The sequence below is a fragment of the Schistocerca gregaria genome, chromosome 5 (genome assembly GCF_023897955.1).
Source record: "Schistocerca gregaria isolate iqSchGreg1 chromosome 5, iqSchGreg1.2, whole genome shotgun sequence".
Taxonomy (NCBI): domain Eukaryota; kingdom Metazoa; phylum Arthropoda; class Insecta; order Orthoptera; family Acrididae; genus Schistocerca; species Schistocerca gregaria.
The window spans coordinates 170309397-170322636 of NC_064924.1; the positions used below are offsets into that span (position 1 = coordinate 170309397).

General features: G+C 43.9%; 1 protein-coding gene across 1 annotated transcript in view; it reads left to right on the plus strand.

The window, feature by feature from the left end:
• The window catches only part of LOC126273001 (venom dipeptidyl peptidase 4-like), a 238903-nt gene that overhangs the window by 147272 nt on the left and 78391 nt on the right, over positions 1-13240 (plus strand). The gene's annotated exons all lie outside the window — the stretch shown is intronic.

Below are 13240 nucleotides of genomic sequence, written 5' to 3' on the forward strand. Positions count from 1 at the left end.
ACCTCGATTTTATTTCGTGTAAATTACTATTTTTGTGAGTTACGTAAAGTAGTGCACTGAGAATTAATTTAACCAAATTATCATAAATATATAAAACATTTTAAATATTTTATTGTTAGCATTATTAAATCCTAGGGAGGTGTTGAACAGTAAAAGTGATATCGACATTACATTACGTTTGGTGCAGCGCTGGAGACGCAGAAAGTAAGAAAGTGTGTGCCTTCCCCTGACCAATAGAAGCCAACCTTGGATTCAGACCAGCACTGCAGAGCATTGAACTTGTAACGATTAACAGCTGGCAGTAAGCCACTATTTAATGGCCTGGCCAGACAAAACACAGCCTGCGGTGTTGAGCCGTAACGGCCAGGCCGCATCGCCAAAATGCTCGTTGTCGTATCGTACCTGTCACACACAGGGCGGCTTTGCGGGCTGCCGCACCGACCGGCGCCAAGTTGTTGCACAATACGGGCTGCACGCAGGCGCAGGCAGCAGCGGCTGTGCCCACCTGGTGTCGCACGTGACAGTTGCTAACGAGGCTTTCGGCCGCTTCCACAGTGTGACAGCAGCAGCAGCTGCTATGGCCAGTCGCTCTTGCCTGTGTGTCATCCCTTGCCTCTCAACGCCCCGACCGTCCGCTGCGGCGCAGCCAGCGTGAATTACGACTAGTGATGGGCTAAGCTGCGATTTTCCGATATCAGTGATTTCTGTGAATGCTACTTTTCAGTATCTGTTATTCTTAACTGTGATTTGTCGCAGTTAAGAGTCGCAGTTAAGGAAACTTGGTCGTGTATCCCTCCGCCACTGCTATTTCTGCGATTTCTGCTACTTCCGCGATTTCTGCTACTTCTGCGATTTCTGTGACTCCTGCTACTTCTGCGATTTCTGCTACTTCTGCGATTTCTGTGACTCCTGCGATTTTTGCGACTTACCACCGTATGAAAAATTTACATCTCCCCACACAGAAAACTACATCTCAACAAACCTGTCATGTGTAAGTATGTTTTACGTTTGTTCTTCCGTTGGCTTTAGTTATGTATTAAAGAAACAACTGTGAAAATATTAATAGTGTAATTAATATGTAAGTAGACATACAGTATCGTAATAGTTCGTGTTTAGAAAATGAATTCTAATATATTGTTATGTTCACAGGTACCCAAACTACATTTCAGTCACTCAGTAAAGTGATAACTCAAAATATCATTGTCAACAGATCTGCGGAAATTGCCACTGCTCTTTAGACCGTTTTCGTCAGAGGAGAGGTTAGTTTCTAAGTGTTTCGATGGAGTTAATTACTTCAGTGAGATCGTTCTTGCAATTTGAAACATACCCCATTGAGTGGCTTTCATTGCAGCAAATATTAGCAATCTACTCTGTCAATTATATTGCATGTAATTAGTGACAGCAAAAATTGTTTAATAATCCTTCTGATTTTGCAGACACATTTCTGACTCTGATTCCTGGTTGCTGTACGTATCTATCCTCATGAAGGCTGTTGAGACAGATTCGTGAAGATTCAAGACAGCTCTTAGAGGATTTGCAGTTTAAAAGTGACATAATTGTGAAATAAGTGTGCAGATGAGTGATTAAACTGTGTTTTATTGAAGTTGTGCGATTTTAAAGGAATGTTAAATACAGTGAGTCAATAATGAAAATCTCATTTTCCACATGTTAAGCCGTCCTATACCCATAATTGTCCGCCACTTATTTATTGGTAAACACTTGTTGGAGAGTGACTTGCCGCCCCCTCCTCTCTTTCTCCATAATCTTGGTGTGACACTGACCTGTAACATATCCCGAAAGTGGGAAGTACAGATCTTCCAGTTAAATGAGGAATAGCGTAAGTGCATTACTTGAAAGTAACACAGGAAAGCTTACTTATGTAAGTGGTAGTAGTGTCTGCAAAAAGTTGTTGTGTGTGAAGTTGCCATGTAGAACACCAGGCTCAAAACTTTTCTCCAGAGTCTTGAACTGTGTTGGAACGAAAGTGAGGCATTCATACGACTCAGTAATACTGTTTTCCTTTCGATGTCTGAGTTCTGCTGTGTTAACATTGCAAAGTCCTTTAGGCATGTGGAGTATTAACCAAAACTGTCATATTGGAAGCAGAATCACACACATTTGTTACGTTACTTGATATTTTCAGGAGAAAAAGGCAATGTTGCTTCTTATTAATATAATACATTCAGAGTCACAGCTGTGTTTGACCAACCATAACTGAAGCTGAATGTGCTCTTTATTTGCACGAAGTAATGGCCGCTATCGACAGGGGATCTCAAGTTGATTCCGTTTTTCTAGATTTCCGGAAAGCTTTTGACACCGTTCCTCATAAGCGACTTCTAATCAAGCTGCGGAGCTATGGGGTAACGTCTCAGTTGTGCGACTGGATTCGTGATTTCCTATCAGGAAGGTCGCAGTTCGTAGTAATAGACAGCAAATCATCGAGTAAAACTGAAGTGATATCAGGTGTTCCCCAGGGAAGCGTCCTGGGACCTCTACTGTTCCTGATATATATAAATGACCTGGGTGACAATCTGAGCAGTTCTCTTAGACTGTTCGCAGATGATGCTGTAATTTACTGTCTAGTAAGGTCATCCGAAGACCAGTATCAGTTGCAAAGCGATTTAGAAAAGATTGCTGTATGGTGTGTCAGGTGGCAGTTGACGCTAAATAACGAAAAGTGTGAGATGATCCACATGAGTTCCAAAAGAAATCTGTTGGAATTCGATTACCCGATAAATAGTACAATTCTCAAGGCTGTCAATTCAACTAAGTACCTGGATGTTAAAATTACGAACAACTTCAGTTGGAAGGACCACATAGATAATATTGTCGGGAAGGCGAGCCAAAGGTTGCGTTTCATTGGCAGGACACTTAAAAGATGCAACAAGTCCACTAAAGAGACAGCTTACACTACACTCGTTCGTCCTCTGTTAGAATATTGTTGCGCAGTGTGGCATCCTTACCAGGTGGGATTGACGGAGGACATCGAAAGGGTGCAAAAAAGGGAAGCTCGTTTTGTATTATCACGTTATAGGGGAGAGAGTGTGGCAGATATGATACACGAGTTGGGATGGAAGTCATTAAAGCATAGACGTTTTTCGTCGCGGCGAGACCTTTTTACGAAATTTCAGTCACCAACTTTCTCTTCCGAATGCGAAAATATTTTGTTGAGCCCAACCTACATAGGTAGGAATGATCATCAAAATAAAATAAGAGAAATCAGACCTCGAACAGAAAGGTTTAGGTGTTCGTTTTTCCCGCTCGCTGTTCGGGAGTGGAATAGTAGAAAGATAGTATGATTGTGGTTCGATGAACCCTCTGCCAAGCACTTAAATGTGAATTGCAGAGTAGTCATGTAGATGTAGATGTAGATGCATGTCGTCATATAATATGAAGGGCTTATTTCAATAGTGGTACAAGTCCATTACCTCCACTTTTCTGTCTATAATGCTTCTCAAATTAATGCTCCAAACAAGCATAAATAAAGGTTCATCTCTAGCAAGAAGCCAATGCTTGAATATTTCTGGTAACTCAACTGCAGAGTTTTTAGCGCTCATTTAACTTTACGACTCTGTATCTTAAAATGAACAGAAATGGACTTGTACCAGTATTGAAATAAGTCCTTCACATACACACGCAGCACATCGATCTCGTGAGGCACAAGGCCCTCATAACGAAGTACGTACGTCGGTCAACAGATGGCACTAGGAAAAGAATGTTAACTGCACTTTTTAGTTGCTACTTGCGACTCTTAGTTGCGACTTGTCACAGAAATCGCAGTTTGACTCGGTAGCGAATGGCGTAGTATGAACTTTGCTCAACAGATGGCATTGATAACTGCGCTTTTTAGTTGCTACTTGCGTCTCTTAGTTGCGACTTGTCACGGAAATCGCAATTGGACTCGATAGCGTGTCACAGAGATGAGCATAGTACGAACTTTGGCTAACAGATGGCACTGTTAACTGCGCTGTTTAGTTGCTACTTGTGACTCTTAGTTGCGACTTGTCACGGAAATCGCAGTTGGACTCGATAGCGTGACTTAGAGATGAGCGTAGTACAAACTTTGGACAACAGATGGCACTGTTAACTGCGTTTTTCAGTTGCTACTTGCGACTCTTAGTTGCGACTTGTCACTGAAATCGAAGAAAGCAGTACGGAATTCGGCCAACAGGCTGCTCACGGCGTTGAATGTGAAATGCTACTTGTGACTGCTAACTGTGACTGAAATCGCAGTTAGATTTTGTAAAGTTATTATTGTGATATCTGTAACTTCTCAATCACTGTGATTTCTAACAGATACGCGATTTCCTGCCCACCACTAATTACGACACTCGCAGACTGCACGCAGTAGAGATGGGCAAACTGAAACACGTAACTGCTTCGAAACAAATGAAACAGTACAATGTAATGTTTCGATACGATGGTTCGAAGCAGTGAAACAGTTTGTGTTTTATAATCTAATAAACTTACACATTTTATCATCTTGAATGTCTACTGTATAAGTATGTCCATATAAACACACATGAGGTGTGAGAGAGCTAATCATATAGCAGAAAGTATCAAACTATCACTTAGGCGTCTTGGCAGTTTCCTATTTCCTGCAGCAAATGCGCTGCTTTCGTGTCGTGTGACTTTCATACTTTTCAATTGGCTGAAGACAGCCATAGCTGAAGACGGAAGAACCACCACGAACGGAACTGAAGATGGCAGAAAACTGCACAAACAACGGATATGCTACTGGGATTCCCACATTCCGTTAGTATGTGTAATATACCCATCTTGCTAATTTCCATGCACACAAAGGGAATCATTGTGGATAATAGGCACAGTGACTATAGACTCACAAATAAAGCCAAATAATTCGAATAAATAACAAAATATAACAGAAAAAAGTTTTGTCTTGCAAGGTGTTTCGAACTGTTACTATTAATTCACCATGCTTCCCAGCCCTTCCCGTTCACCATTACACTATCAGTGATATGTCAAACAGATTGCTTGCAATTATACCTATATCAAATTTAACTATATGTCTAATAACTGTCACGCTACGCCTTTTTTTTATTCAAAATGTTGTAGGCTTACTTGCGTTTCTTAATATGATTACTGTACATGAACAGAGAAGCGTATAAAAAGCGTTATAAAAAAAGTGTAATTTAACTGAATGATATTCACATATTTATTATTTTGAATGTGAATAATATGCATAGTTTTATTGTTTGATTAGTGTTTATAAAGCAGATATTACGCCATTTCGGAATAGGACAGTCAGCTAGAAACGAAGCTTAATTATGGGATATCTTAACCTTCGTGCTAATACAAAATTGTTCAGGCTTTCGTGGCCTCTTGTTGACAAACTGCCTATTGGCTTCTGTCCCGGGTTCTTCGGGCGACGTTCATCTAGTGATTATTCTGACGTTTCGCCAGTACGAGTTGCTGGCATTGTCAAAGCTTCACCCTCAATTGCCGATGGTGAACTGGAGCCCAGCTCGCGGCCGCAGACTATATGCACCTGGCGCGCCAACGTCCGAGGGCTTCTCCGCGGTCATTTCCTGTGCTGTTCTCCTCTTGCTACCTGCGACGGTCGTTCGCTGCAGTACGGGAAGCCAGGATCCGTATACCTTAAGGCTTTCCTCTTTCTTGTTCAAACTGTTCGCGTGTTTTTGTATTTCTACAGCTTCTCTGAACAAGCGCGTGTGATAGTGCTTCTCTACAGCCAGAACTTCGTGTCGGCAAATTTTATTACGTGGTCGGTCTCATTCAGTGCGTGCTCTGCCACGGCCGATTTCTCCACCTGCCCCAACCTGCAATGTCCCTTATGCTCTTTGATCCTGGTGTTAATGGATCGTCCAGTCATTCCGACATAAACTTTTCCGTATGTGCATGGTATACGGTATATTCCCGACGTTGCAAGTGGGTCTCTTTTCTCCTTCGCCGAGCTAAGACACTCTTTGATCTTCCTTGTCGGTTTGAAAATCGTCCTTACCCCATGTTTGCGTAATAAACGGCCGATTGTGTCCGTCACTCTGGGAATGTATGGCAGAAAGGCCGTACCCAACATTTCCTTTTATGGTTCCTTACTTCGCCGAGTGTTTGGCTCTGTTACACTTCTAATATAATTTGTGGAGTACCCATTGCTCCTCAGGACAGTTTCCAGGTGTCGCATTTCTCGTTTGAGGTGTTGCGGCTCACATATTCGTTCTGCTCTCGTTACGAGCGTACTAATCATGCCTCTTTTCTGGCTCGGGTGGTGGTTTGACAGTTTGTGCAGGTATCGGTCCGTGTGTGTCGGTTTTCGATACACGCTGTGTCCCAGGTTTTCGCCTTCCCTTGGACATCATTGCCAACACCGAAGCAGCTATTCGGACCCTTCCCTGTCAAAGGGCAGAGGAAATACGCACTGAAACAGCCAGAATACTGCGCCGAGCAAAACCACCAGCTTGCAAACTGAAGAAAGAAGAGGTACAATCCATTAAGAATCTCAACGCCGACAAGGGTATATTGGTACTGCCTGCCGATAAGGGGAATGCGACCGTCGTAATGAAGACCGAAGAGTATGAGCAAAAGATCCGTGACCTCTTGGGTCCGACGACGCACCGGAAACTAAGCGCAGATCCGACGCAGCATATCACGCGGAATACGAATCGATTAATCAAGGCGTCTTCTCTGCCGGCGGACATACAGAGAAACCTGCGCAACACAGAAGCCCTACCACCTCGGCTGTATGGATTACCCAAGATCCATAAGAACAACGCTCCACTGAGACCGATCTTTAGCGCTCCTGGATCACCGACATATAAACTGGCAAAACACTTGGGCTCTCTACTCCAGCCACACGTGGGTAGGACCGACACATACATTAAGGACTCAGGACATTTCATTGAGAAGCTGAAGAAACTGAAACTTGCACCAAACGACATCCTGGTCAGCTTTGATGTTGTTTCGTTATTTACGAAAGTGCCACTCAGTGACGCTCTGGAGCACATCGGTTCCATTTTCCCGCAAGACATCAGAAAGCTCGTCCATGAATGTCTCACAACGAGCTATTTCACTTGGAATGGCGATTTCTACGAACAGCTGGAAGGCATCGCCATGGGTAGTCCTCTCAGTCCAGTGGTGGCCAACTTCTTCATGGAACAATTCGAAGCACAGGCACTGGAATCGGCGACTTGCAAACCTAAGGTGTGGTACAGGTACGTCGATGATACTTTCGTGGTGTGGAGCCATGGTGAAGAACGGCTCAGTGACTTCCTAAGACACTTGAACAGCCTCCATGCCAACATAACATTTACCATGGAAGTAGAAAAGGACAAGAAACTGCGATTTCTAGATGTGTTGGTCACAAGCGAAGGTGAAAATCTAGGACACAGCGTGTATCGAAAACCGACACACACGGACCGATACCTGCACAAACTGTCAAACCACCACCCGAGCCAGAAAAGAGGCATGATTAGTACGCTCGTAACGAGAGCAGAACGAATATGTGAGCCGCAACACCTCAAACGAGAAATGCGACACCTGGAAACTGTCCTGAGGAGCAATGGGTACTCCACAAATTATATTAGAAGTGTAACAGAGCCAAACACTCGGCGAAGTAAGGAACCATAAAAGGAAATGTTGGGTACTGTCTTTCTGCCATACATTCCCAGAGTGACGGACACAGTCGGCCGTATATTACGCAAACATGGCGTAAAGACGATTTTCAAACCGACAAGGAAGATCAAAGAGTGTCTTAGATCGGCGAAGGAGAAAAGAGACCCACTTGCAACGTCGGGAATATACTGTATACCATGCACATGCGGAAAAGTTTATGTCGAAATGACTGGACGATCCATTAACACCAGGATCAAAGAGCATAAGCGACATTGCAGGTTGGGGCAGGTGGAGAAATTGGCCGTGGCAGAGCACGCACTGAATAAGACCGACCACGTAATAAAATTTGCCGACACGAAGTTCTGGCTGTAGAGAAGCACTATCACAAGCGCTTGTTCAGAGAAGCTGTAGAAATACAAAAACACGCGAACAGTTTGAACAAGAAAGAGGAAAGCCTTAAGGTAAACGGATCCTGGCTTCCCGTACTGCAGCGAACGACCGTCGCAGGTGGCAAGAGCAGAACCGCACCGGAAATGACCGCGGAGAAGCCCTCGGACGTTGGCGCGCCAGGTACATATAGTCTGCGGCCGCGAGCTCGGCTCCAGTTCACCACCGGCAATGGAGGGTGAAGCTTTCACAATGCCAGCCACTCGTGCTGGCGAAACGTCAGAAAAATCACTAGATGAACGTCGCCCGAAGAACCAGAGACAGAAGCCAATAGGCAGTTTGTCTTCATGCCAGTGCTTGTCAAAAAGATTTCGACACTCTTGAAAGCGTTTCATGAAGTGGTATGTTGTGTTTCAGTACCTGTGCCGAGCCCGAATCTCGTCCGACACAGAGCGGAATGAAACATCACTGTTTCGATACAATTAGTCCGTTCTAAGCACAGGTGGACTGAAACAGCCTTATTTTGAAACAACGATACAGTTTCTGTGTCTGGCTCGAGATCGAATCTGGTCCGATTACCCGAGACAGGGGCGGAATGAAATGCCTCTGTTTCGAAACAGTGAACCACGGCCGTTCCGAAACACTGAAACAGTTCCACGTATCGATACACTGTATCGAAACATAGAAACAGTGGCCAAGTATAGCACGCAGAACCTCTCGCAAGCGTCTTGGCAGCATTCAGTACGTTATATGGCGTCAACTGTGCCAACACCTATCTCAACAGCGCTGTAGAGCGTGGAGTGTACAAACTCACGTTTACTTCTAAAGGTGAAGCATAACAGCAAGCATTGTTTCTTGTAATGCTGTCGCTGTGTAGTGTCAATGGTTGACGTTTCTAGACAATTCGTTACTCATCTCCTGCAAGTTGCGTTACATGTTAACGTGGTAAGTGTTGCAATTCGTAGATCCGACATCAGAAGAAAAGAGGCCTCTCCATACTGCTATGATGATGGAATTGAGAGCACCCAAATGATTAAAGCGCCAGCAAGAGGAACACATGGCTACGCACTGTGACGAGAGCCCTGTAGTAGCAGGGAAATGCTGGTTGTGGGGCGTTTTGTTTGCGTGGGTAAAGTGCATGTATCTGCGAAGAGGAGGCGACAGGGTTTGCGGATTTGTCAGAGGGGTTGGGGAGGATGGGGGCAAGGGGGTAGTGCAGGGGGTTTCTGAGAAGGACAGAGTATCCCCGGAGGATCATAAATCAATTAACAGAACAATAGGTTTGCCTCTGAATGCTTGCTTGTCGTTGAACATACGCAACCCACACAAACAAAACGCCGCAGACCCTTCTTTGCCCTAATACTCCCTATTTGTGTTACGTTTGCTGACAATGATTCCTACAGTGAATAAAAAGTGAGAAAGAGTGAACCATCGTGATGCAGTAACTGCAGCAACATGTATGAGAAGTCAAAGCAGCTAGTAGGCAAATCAATGTCAACTGATGATATTGACAATACAGCCTGAACTTCCAGCCTTTGTCCACTTAGCACATTAACTCTGAGATGCATTATGTTTACTGTTCGAACTTGCTACTTGTATTGTACCTGCACACAGGGCACTTTCCTCTTAGCATACTCCTCACTCCTCTGAGAACAGACATGTCCTGATGCGACCATAGTATGAGCATATAGTGATCTGGCAAGAATGTATATAACTCGATTAAAATAACTTGTGATTGATTAATGTCAGTAGTGGGAAGCAGACCTGCAAGTTCGTACGAAACATGCCATGTGCTCATGCAATTGATAGTTACGTGTGCAGAAAAAAGTACTAACATCACCATCTTAATCATGAATGGAGAGTTGGATTCAGCAACTGCAGAGATGGAGAGGTCTATGATTCCATAATCACATGTTTACAGGAAAATAAGAGCAGTAAGACTAGCATTCAGTCGCATGCATGTGTTGAAGCAAAAAAATATCTATACATTATGTAACTCAATTCTATTTACAAGACTTTGAGAATCTATTGTGTGGACCAAGACTGTTAAGTTGAGCATAGGAACTCATTCCCAGAAATGTACTGTTTTTCCGCTACACACAAAATACAGAAACATATGTTGCTCATTGAATGCTTATTGTCTAGTTCCACTTACAAGTACGACTCAATGTGAGGACCACTGACTTCAACACAGGTACAATACCTCTGCGCCATGTTCTGGAACACATGATCACTAGTCCCTGGTCCTCCAGAATCCACTGCAGTCAGAATCTGTCTCAGTAGGTCTTCCTTGGACGCCACAGAGGCCTCATAAATCAAGGATTTATTGTAAATGGATCTGTAGTCGGTGTCAGACGTCATGTGATTGGTGAATGATATATGTAATATCATAGTCAGTAACACCAGGGTATCTGAACATGTGTTGTGACGTTTTGTGTGTAGTGGGAAAACTAATTTTCCAGAGATGCAAAACTTAACCATCTTGGTCCCTACTGTAAATCTCCAATATCGTTAAAAAGAATTTAGTTACATCCTGGAGAAGCAGAATAATTTGTAAAATGTGAAAACAATTGAATTTTTGGTAACAGACTATACCAGTGTAGGGGAGAATTATCATTCCTGGCCAAGGGCACACTGTTCTCAGATTTCCGATGATGTCACCAATGATATCACCCAATGACGTTATGCAACATTGCCACATCTACCCCCTACTCCTACCTACATCCTTTAGCGTCACAGTGGACATAGGCCCATTGCCCTTTGTATAAAATGGAGCGAAATTAAAAAATTGGCAGGAAATTCAACAGCACCAGATGGGCACTTGCCCTAAGTATAGAATCGAGGATGAAGAACTTAGCCCACTTATCTACATGTAAAATTCTAGATGAGGGAAGTAGAGAATCCAAGATGGTGGAACTAAGGCATTTGTACCACTAGGTTTTCCCCAGCCATCTGATGTCAGACTCCAAGATGGTGGAACTAAGGCATTTGTACCACTAGGTTTTCCCCAGCCATCTGATGTCAGACTCCAAGAAGGCCATTGACGCTGAGTATGGAATCCAAGGTGATCACTTATGCTACTGGATACAGTTCACTAGCCCAGACTCCATGGTTGCCAGATCACTTTTACTAAAGAAAGAATCCATTATGACTACTTGTGCCAAACATAAAGTGGCGGGAAATACAAAAATCCGCTTGTCCTAACGTAAATTTAAATCCACTTATACTGGTTAAATACGAGGGTCGGTCAAAAAGTAATGCCTCCCATTTTTATCTACTTAAAAAAATTAAGTTAAGTGAAAAATTTGAATTTGGCGCCATTCCTCAAACCTTCTTGTGCAATCCACTGCAGTAGTAACTTCCTGTCTCAACAGGTGGCAGCACAGCAGAAGTTTGTAAGATGGCCGACATCGATGTTCGTTTGAGACAGCGTTGTGTGATTGAATTCTTGAATGCAGAAGGTGAAACGCCCATACGCATTCATGAAAGACTGAAGAAGGTGTATGGTGTTGTGACAGTGGATGTCAGCAATGTTAGACGATGGGTTCGTCGTTGTAAGGAAGCTGAAGGGCAAACACCGTTGACTGACGAAAAGCGGAGCGGCAGGCCGGTGAGTGCAGTGACTCCACACAACATTCAGCAAGTTGATGACATCATTCGTGGTGACCGTCGGGTGACTGCAGATGAAGTGTGTCGCATTATTTCTCTTAGTAAAGGCAGTGTGATCACGATTATTAAACAATTGGGGTACTCAAAAGTTTGTGCACGGTGGGTTCCAAGAATGTTAACCGATCAGAATAAAGAGGCAAGGAAAACAATAGCCTCCCAACACTTGCAGCGCTTCCGTTGGAGGGAGATGAGTTTCTGAAAAAAATTGTGACCGGGGACGAAACATGGGTGCATTTTTTTGAACCCGAATCAAAGAGGCAGTCAATGGAGTGGCGTCACACAAGCTCGCCGAGGAAGAAAAAATTCAAAACTGTGCGATCGGCAGGGAAAGTTATGGCAACAGTTTTCTGGGATACAGAGGGTGTGATTCTGGTTGATTTTTTGGAGCAGGGATGCACAATAAATTCTGTTCAATACGTCACAACCCTCAAAAAACTTAAAGCACGTCTTCAGCGAGTTCGCCCAACAAAATCAATGGCAGATGTTCTCTTTTGCATGACAATGCAAGACCACACACCAGTCGTCACACCTCTGACGAGATTGTCAAAATTGGATGGGAAGTTTTGCCTCATCCCCCATACAGCCCTGACCTGGCACCATCAGACTTCCATCTGTTCGGGCCACTAAAAGAAGCTCATCGTGGGATTCATTTTGAAGATGAGGAGGCCGTCAAAACATCCGTGCGTCAATGGCTTAGGAAGCAGAGCTGTGATTTTTACCGTGCTGGGATACATGCCCTTGTTCAAAGATGGACCAAAACTGTAGAGATGGGCGGAGATTACATTGAAAAATGACAAAATAATCCTCAATGTTGTGGTTTTCAACCTATGTAATTGCATTTAAATTTCCTGACAATTAAACGTAGAAAAAAAAATAGGAGGCATTACTTTTTGACTGACCCTCGTAATTTACCCCATGCCAATTATCAGCCCACTGTACTATTCAGATAATTGTGACCATCACTGGGATGCCCGCCGATGAGGTTCGTGTGCATCTCCATTACAAGAACCTACAATCATCACACCAAATATACTTGACTGATACGAATGCTATGGCACCTATGGAGCCTATAGGTCCACCTGGGATCCATGATGCCACTGCAACTGCCGATGGACACTTACCTGCTGATAAATGGCGATCAGTGGCAGGGACACAAAACTCAGAACAGAAGGCGAAAATGGTTACTAGTTGTACGAGTGTCTTCTTAGACCTTAGTAATATGTTTGAGAGTTGCCCACTGCTGAAAGTACTTCTTAGACGAAATGGGTCGAATCTCCTTGAGAGTTTTCGACACAGAATGGCATTGCTTGTCACTCGGAGCTTCAGTGTTATGCAGGTGATGGAGTCTGTTGCCTAGCCAGAGTGTCACTTTTGAAATGTGCAGAAGGCTCTGCGAGAAGCGACACAGTGCAAGAGAGGAAGCCAGCTGTAAACCAGAGCTCATGCCAGAACAAAAGATACATGGGTTCGAAGGCAATCCTTGGTTGCTAAAGAGAGCTGGCTGCTTTGATAAAGACAGCTGGCTTCGCCTGTGTGTTGGGTCATTCCTAGAACCGATCGCATTCCTCTGGTTTGGTGCCGAGTGGAAGATTTA